This window comes from Orycteropus afer, unplaced genomic scaffold (assembly GCF_000298275.1).
Source record: "Orycteropus afer afer isolate SDZICR_OR568_19922 unplaced genomic scaffold, OryAfe1.0 scaffold00156, whole genome shotgun sequence".
Classification (NCBI taxonomy): domain Eukaryota; kingdom Metazoa; phylum Chordata; class Mammalia; order Tubulidentata; family Orycteropodidae; genus Orycteropus; species Orycteropus afer.
Genome location: NW_006921743.1, coordinates 4,082,889 through 4,091,505, shown reverse-complemented (window position 1 = coordinate 4,091,505; position 8,617 = coordinate 4,082,889). Strand labels below are relative to the sequence as shown.

Here is an 8,617-nt window from a genome sequence, read left to right as displayed (position 1 = left end):
AGTGTTTGCTTTATAAATCTTGGAGCTTTGGCTTTGGGTGCATAAAGATTTATAATTATTATGCCTTCTTTGTTGTTAGGTGCCATTGAGTCATCTCCGACTTCTCCAACTCAGTGACGCTTTGCACAACAGGATGAAATGCTGCTCAGTCCTGTGCCAGCCCCATGATCCTTGCTATACCTGAGCTCATCATTGTAGCCACCATGTCAATCCATCTTATTGAGAGCCTTATCCTCTTTCGTTGACCCTCCACTTTACCAAGCATGACATCCTTCTCCAGAGAATGGTCTCTTCTGACAACATGACCAAAGTAGGTGAGACAAAGTCTGGCCATCCTTGCTTCCAAGGAGCATTCTGGCTGCACTTCTTCCAGGACAGATTTGTTAGCTCTTTTAGCAGTCCACAGTACTTTCACCATTCTTTGCCAACACCACAACTCAAAAGCATCAACTGTTCTTCATTCTTCCTTATTTATTGTCCAGTTCTCACATGCATATGAGGTGATTGAAAATACCATGGCTGTGTCAGGCTCATCTTAGTCTTCAAGGTGATATCTTTGCTCTTCAGTACTTGACGGAGGTTTTTTGCAGCAGGTTTTCCTAGAGCTGTATGTTATTTGATATCTTTACTGCTGCTTCCATTAGTGTTGATTGTAGAACCAAGTAATATGAAGTCTGACAATGCCAATCTTTTTTCCATTTATCATGATGCTGCTTACAGGTCCAGTTGTGAGGATTTTTGTTTTCTTTATACTGAGATGTAATCAATACTGTAGACTATTCTTCAATCTTCATCAGTAAGTGCTTCAAGTTATCCTCACTTTCAGCAAGCAAAGTTGTATCATCTGTATATCAGGTTGCTAACAAATCTCCTTCCAGTCCTGATGCCATGTTCTTCTTCATATAGTCCAGCTTCTTGGATTATTTGCCTTCTTGGTGAATTAATCCTTTAATCATTATACAGTGTACTTATTTGTGTTTTTTAAAGATTTTTGACTTATAGTCTATTTTGTCAGATGATAGTATTTTCACTCCTGCTTTCTTTTGATTACTAATTATTTGGTACATTTTTTTTCATCCTTTGATTTTTAACCTGATTATTTCTTTATGGGGAGCTTGTTAAGTCTAAGGTATGCCTCTTGTACATAGTATATTGATGAGTCCTGTTTTCTTTATCCATTTGCCACTTTCTGTCTCTTAACTGGTACATTTAATTCATTTGCATTCAGTGTGATTATCAGTAGGTATGTATTTACTGTTGTTGTTGTTGTTGTGTGCCGTCGAGTCAGACCCGACTCATAGTGACCCCTTCTTGGGTTTCTGAGACAGTATCACTATGGAAGTAGATTGCCCAACCTTCCTTCCGAGGAGTGGCTGGTAGGTTTGAACTGCCAGCCTTCTGGTTAGCAGTCAAGTGCCTTAGGCACTACACTACCAGAGCCATTTTATTACACTTTTTTTGTGATGTTAATGGTTTCTTTGTTCTTTTATTCTTTCTGTTTTGAGCACTTTTTGTATACAAACTTTTTCCCTTTCATTTGTTGTTGATGTTTTTGTGTTTATTGAGACTTTTTCATTTTCTTCTTCTTTGTTTCAGCAAGTAGATTTATTACATTTCTTTGTGATTATCCTAAAGTTTACATTTGTCATCCTAAATTTAAAACAATCTACGATTGTCTTGACTTCTTCTCCATATGGACTTTTTAGAACAAAAACAAACAAACAAACAAAAAAACATGGTTAGATGCTACAAAGTAGGTGGCAGTATCTGAATTGTATGTGTATTGTAAAGCTTGAGGCCCTCTTCTGTCTTTGTCAAGGAGAGTGCTAAGCTTCTCTCCTTTTATACAACACTATAGGCATGGTTTAATTATTAGATTGGAACTCTGTGTATAGTATGAATTAAATAAAATTTTGTGGACTAAATTGGGACTCCAATTTTCTCTTAATATCCAGTTAATATGAGTCAGTATATTTCATGTTATGAACACTGAAATTATTAATAGCATTTTGGAATACAACATATATATGATATAACATTATATATCATTAAATGTTCAAGTGAGGGGGAAGTTTACAGGATTCCTGTAGGATTTTAGAAAAGAGAGAGTTAGTAAGATCTAGAGAAACTGGGGAAAATTTTACAGAAGAGGTCAAGACCCTGAAGAATGAGGAAAAGATGATGATGACTCATAAATAGGTTTTGGAGAAAGTTGCTGAGCTGAACTTTGGACATATTTTTGTGGTTCTGGTTGTGTCTAATAGAGAGAGTTGGGTAAATGGATTGGGGCTGGGGAGAGATTTGAGTTGAAGATACATTTGGGTTGGGGATTGCATGTAGGGAAAGAATAATGGGGAAATCACAGTTTCTTCAAGAAGTTAGTGGGGATGATCACAGTAAAATGGGGCAAATGCAACAGGAGACCAGACAGGCGATAGCCAATGGAAGAGGTATCAGTGATGGTGGTAATAGTGAATTGAGGACTAGAAGGGAATTTAGCTGGCACACAGAGAGGAGGGATGGTCTAGGCAGAGAACATACACTGTGCTCTGGAAGACAGGGCTTAAATTATGACAGAGACTATTTGGAAAGAGTAGAATCCTCCACTACAAGAGATGAGGAGAAGCATGCAGGATGTGAGGGGGAGAGGGCAGGCTAATTGACAGAATCTCTGAGTTTAACTCTAAGCCTTTGCCCTTGAGATTCCATCACTATGGTCAATCCTCTCCCTTTAGCAGTTTGAAATTATGTGCATCTGTGCACATAAAAGAAGTCTAGGTATTGACGGCTGTGATAGTTGGAGCTGTGTGTCAACTTGGCTGGACCACAATTCTGTGTGGTTTAAGCAGTTGTAATGTGGTTATTCCCATGATGGGATCAGATGTAAATATTTTGAGCAGCCAATCCATTGAAAGGGAGTTTCCCTAGGAATGTGGCCTGCTTCCAGTATATTTATGGACATCCTGGGAAAAGAGACGCTCTTCTGTGGATCGGGATTCTGTTGTGCTGCCTACAATTGTCCATGAGTGAACAATCCACCATTTAGCCTGGAGATCTTGGATTCATCATTCATTGGAGTCATCAGCCAGTATACTGCCTGCCAACTTTGAGATCCTAGCCCCAGCACCTGCGAGAGTTGGGAAAAGCCTCCAGCTTGACGTTTGATCCAAGGACTTTGGACTTGCCAGCTTCTATAAGTGCACATAGAAGAAGTCTAGGTGTTGGTATTTTCCTAAGATAAATTTCTCTTCTCTCTCTATATAAGCTTTACTGGTTTTGTGTCTCTAGAGAACCCAGTCTAACACAGCAGCACAGGACTGTGAAGGAGGCTTGAGAAATTTTAAAATGACCCAGATGCCTATATTTTGCTACGTACTGCTTTACTTGCTTGGCTACCTCATGGTCTAAGTTGACTTCTAGCACTCCAGTCATTTTATCTGCATTTTAGGCAGTAGGAATGAGAAAGAGAGGAACAAGGTAAGCTACCTTCCTTTTAAGGAGACTTTCTAGAAATTCATCCCAACACTTCTGCTTTTATTGCAATTTCCACAACTTTATCATAAGGCCACACTAGTTGTGAGAAGGGCTGGAAATGAATCACTTCTCATAATAAAATCAGGGTTCTATTACTAAGAAGAAAGTTTGGGCAATGAATTTGGTTTAGGCCACCAGCAGACTTTGCCATAATTTCATATTAAACTCACAATTAGGTACTTTGATAGTGGTTTTGCTAATGAGAGACTGACTGCTGGCCAGAGCTCAGTGGGAGCTCAGGTCTAGGCTACTCACTTCTCATATGCATGCCTGTGGATTCTGATGCCATTCACCTACCCCAACACACCGCATACACTGAGACATGTCATCTCTAGGAGCTTCATTCTAGAGCCCTGTGGGTCAGTCTCTGCTGCTCATGGGAGGGCAGACTGGGAGCATAGATAGCTGAACTCCATTCAATCAGGGAATTTCCATCATTCTTCAAGCACAATCTATGTGGTGTCTTGAGCAAGCCCTGGGTTTCTCACTGTCAAATACAGGGTTTGATCAAAATAACTGTTTTTCAGATGGTTCCTTCAGAGGCTTAAGGTCCCTCGAAGGTTCTTCAGAAGCCCCCAATAAAATGCTGTTGAGAGAGTCCCTCCACTCTTCCAGCACAGTTCTGATTTTGTGAAACTCAGGCATTTGGGTTTACTGGAAAAATATTTCTCCAATAAAGTTGTGTTAGTTTTTCAGTGCTGGTGTAACAGAAATACAATAAATGTGTGACTTTAAAGAACAGAACATATTTTCTCACAAGTCTGGAAGCTCAAAGTCCAAATTAGCATCTCAGCTGTGTCAAGTCCTTCCTTGTTAAAGCTCCAGGCATTTGTTGATTCTATGGCTTATAGAGGATCCTCACATGACATCTGTTTTCCTGTATGTGTGTAAGCCTTTGTGTCTAATCTGTTCTTTTTATAACTCAGATGTGATTAGCTTTAGAGCCTGCCTTACTCAGGCTTTATCTAACTAACATAACAATGAAAACCTTATTTCCAAACAGAGTCACATCCACAGGTATAGTGGTCAAGACTCCAGCACATATTTTGGGGGACACAATTCAATACATAATACAAATTGATTGAGACGCACTCTTGCAAGTGGAAGAGCTGATGTGTTTGTGATTTCAAACACTCTGTTTTTATGGGGAAACTGAGGCCCAGAAACTTTAATGATTTACGTATGGTCACAGAACACATGGCAGGGCCAGGGCTTGGTCAGGGTTTTGTGACCAGCATTTGACATTACCTGTGTGAACTGTGTCTCCCTATCTGGTGTGGTTACTATGTAAGCCCTTACTCCCCACTCTATGTGATGGTAGTCTTTGTCCTTATAAAGGGGGCTGGGCCTTCTACCTCTGCGTGTTGTCCCTGACCCAAACACAGATCATGGCAAGGAGGAATTGCCAAATTGAGCCTGACTGATTAAGAAAAGTGGGCTTCATTACTGTAGTCAAGAAAGGGAATGTACTTTGTACGTTATCGGGAATGGGAGGGAAGGGGAGGAGCAACTTTGGACTAGTTGGGGGCCAAATGTTGATTTGGGCAAGGGGAGGGATGGTATGGAAAGAGTCTATGACAAGCATGATAGCATTGGGGAAAGGATGGACACTGAAACGTGCACATAAAGATATAGACAACAGAAGCAAATACTTGTATATGCACAATACTGCATTACCACTAACACCAAACACCAGGCTGTAGATAAATGCATAGACAACTGAGAAGATCAGATGGGGATTGGTGAGCAGGAATGCACTCTAGACCAATGATAGATTTAGCTGAAAATAATCTTGCATAGATACTACTGATACAAAATAACCACAATCATTACAGAAGCAACAGAAGACAGAGTTGGAGTAATCCCTCAGAGATAACACCTTGGGAAAGAGAACTCCTGGGCCTACTGACTCAGGACCATAGTTTTGGGGATACCATGCTCAATTGCACTACACAATACATAAAAATCTTATTCCACAATCTACTTTGGTAGCTAATGATCTCCACTCATCTGAAGTGAAGAAGACTGAAGAAAATCAAGAGCATTTGAAAACAATTAGTTCAAGGATACTATGGGCATTGAGACCAGAAGAACTAGATGGTGCCTGGCCACCAGTGCCCACCACTTGGGAAGGGATCAAAACTGGAGATCCTTGATAGAATAGGACAAAAAATTTGGAACAAAATTCAAAAACACAAAATGACCAAAATTACTGGTCAGATGGAGTTCTGATGGGACCCCCCAAGATTATGGCCCTGGAATACCTTTGGGCCTGGGATAGGACTCACTCCCAAGAATTGGTTCTCAGCCCACAGTAGAAAGACTTACATGAAAAACACCCAACCCAAGGTGATGCACCCACCTACTCTACAGAGGTATACCCTTGGAACAATCAGCCATGGATCATCAGAAGGGCAGAACTCACATGGAGGGAAAGCTGGACAGACAGGAGTGCATAGTGAAGAAAGGCATGGGGGTGGGTCACAGGCAATGGAGAGGAGGAGTGTGGGTTATGGCTGGGGATGGTAATTGGGACATGAAATCAAATGTACAGAAACTGTTAAATGTAAAACAAATTTTGCTCTGTAAATTTGCACCCAAAGCACAATGAAAAAAAAAAAAAATGTGTTTGAGGACCACATTATTCCTGCTTCACCTTAGTCTGAGGTCCAGGCAATTTTTCAAGTGAGGAAGGTGGGCAAGTAAGTGAAGCAAGCAAGTAAGCAGAGAGTTCTGCAGGAGCACTGCCAGCCAATGTCAGATTATGGATGTACCCACTTTGACCAGACCAGCTGGTGTGGGAGGCATGTTTGTTTTAACGTGTTCAGACTACATATGTCCACATGATTTCCTTGGAAGTAGAGGAAAGAAAACCCTTAAAAAGGGTTTGACTCTTAAAAAAGCCCAATTAATTCTACAACAGTGGCCAGCAATATTTGAAGTCAGGCCATTGGCCTTCTCAGAATGCTTTATTCATAGGGTCCTGAAGGTTTTCTTCTGCTGGTTTTCTGTTATTCTGGAGCCTCAAGACTCCTTTCAGAGACCCAAATCTGATGTTATTTCCCTATTAGAATATGTATTTTTCCAAATGTCCTGTGCAGACTTATTTCACGCCATGGGCTTGACAGGGAGATATTGTCCACCAGGCTGGAGGAATCCCTGGGTACCCGCTTCCACAACATAGTTAACTTTCTTTCCCCAAACTCACACATGCAATTTTTAAGAGCTAAAATTATCAGTCCAAGAAAGGTAGGAAGAAAGAAGCCAAGAGAGAAAGGGGTCAGCAGTGATATGCATGACCAGGGATTGGGGAGGCAGGGCCTTTCAGCAGGTAATGGAAGAGGAGCAAAGGTAATTGAGCAGCAGCCAAGTAACCTGGCAGCTGGAGCTGGGGAAGAATAAGTGGAAGGTGGAGGGCCTCAGGCTGCTGTCAGTCAAGGGCTTCCAGGCAGTGGCTTTTGGTCTGGTGGTCCTTAGCTGCCACGGAAGATAGGGCATACTAAGAACTGAGAGGGGTCCAGTCAGGGAAACTCAGAAACCCTTCTCTTCCTTGCTGTCCTGATATGCTTGATTTTCCGGAGGGATTAAAGGCTTTTCTTTGGGTAGCTGGAGGTTAATTAGTGCTGCCATTCAGGTTAGAACAGTGGTTCTCAAAACATGGGTCTTTACCTGCAACATCACCTGCAGTCCTGCATTGCCTAGAATTGGTTAGAAATGCAAGACCTCAAGCCCATCCAGACTGTTGAATCAGAAACTCTGGGTGTGCAGAGTGTTTTAACAAGCACCTTGGGACAAGATTCTTAGGCACACTTTCAGCAAGGTTAGATTCCGCTTTGGGGTAAGGGTCAGGTTTGGGTTGGAGCACCTATCCCCCTTATTGACAACTTGAGTAGGTGCAGGAGACTTCTGGGTCCAAATCTACTTCCCCAAGAGCTGGTCCACTAGGCACTCTCTCCAGACCCTCCAATTGCAAGAACATGTATCATTTCTCTTCTCCTTTGGGCAGCCTTGTGCATACTTGTCAGACTGTTTTTTTCTTGGGGGTGGGGTGGGGAGGTAGAAGTGGGAGTAGGGCTCAAAATTCCTCCTAGGGAACCAAGTCTGATTTTGTTTCCCTGTTGGAATACATACTTTTTCTAGAGTTCTATGCAAGTTTATTTTATGCTGGGGTCTTGGAGGAGGAGTATTGCCTACAAAGCAGTTATAAAATAGTGTCATGGGATCTAGGGCATTCTCCCAAGAGGTCAGCTATGAGCAAAATCATCCCCTTTTTATTGAAGTTCTATTTGTCTTAAAAATGTGAACATATTTTCAACACTCTAGTTCATAGTACTGGAGGTTGAGTGATAGAATTCTCACCTTCCATGTGAGAGAACTGAGTTTGATTCTCTGTCAGTGGATCTGAAGTGCAGCCACTACTCATATTTTGAGTGCCTTCCAACTTAGGGGACTTGTTTTCCAGCACCATATCAAACAATTTTCTGTTGTGATTAATAATGCTTCCAATGGTTAATTTTCAGAAGTATATCACCAGGCCTTTCTTCCTAGACTGTCTTAGTCTGGAAGCTTCATTGAAATTTGAATTATAGATAGCATAGTTTCCAGCATCATAGCAACATGAAAGCCACTACAGTTCAATAAAATGATGGATGGGTAGTGGTTTTGAAGAATACAAGGAGCAAATTCCTTCCAACTACTCTTTTATTCAATTCAGCTCTCAAAGCCACCTTGGAAGATAGTATACTGTTGTTGTTGTTAGGTGCTGTCGAGTTAGCTTTGACTCATATGACCAAAACACGTGAAACAAAGTCTAGCCATTCTTTCTTCTAAGGAGCATTTCAGCTGTACTTCTTCCAAGACAGATTTTAATTCTTGCAGTCCATGGTATTTTCAGTATTCTTTGCCAACACCAGAATTCGAATACATCAATTCTTCAGTCTTCCCTATTCATTTTCCAGCTTTCAAATGCATGTGAAATAAAACAAGAACAAAGGGATACTGAGTGGTTTAAAATCAGCAAAGGTATGTGTCAGGGTTGTATCCTTTCACCACACTTATTCAATCTGTGTGCTGACCAAATAAT

At 41.2% G+C, this 8,617-nt stretch overlaps 1 non-coding gene across 1 annotated transcript; it reads right to left on the bottom strand.

The window, feature by feature from the left end:
• Positions 1-1,727: 1,727 nt before the first annotated feature.
• LOC122150519 lies at positions 1,728-1,853 on the bottom strand. The gene has a single exon (XR_006163709.1). It is a non-coding gene; the product is annotated as a U6atac minor spliceosomal RNA (small nuclear RNA).
• Between the last annotated feature and the right edge of the window lie 6,764 nt (positions 1,854-8,617).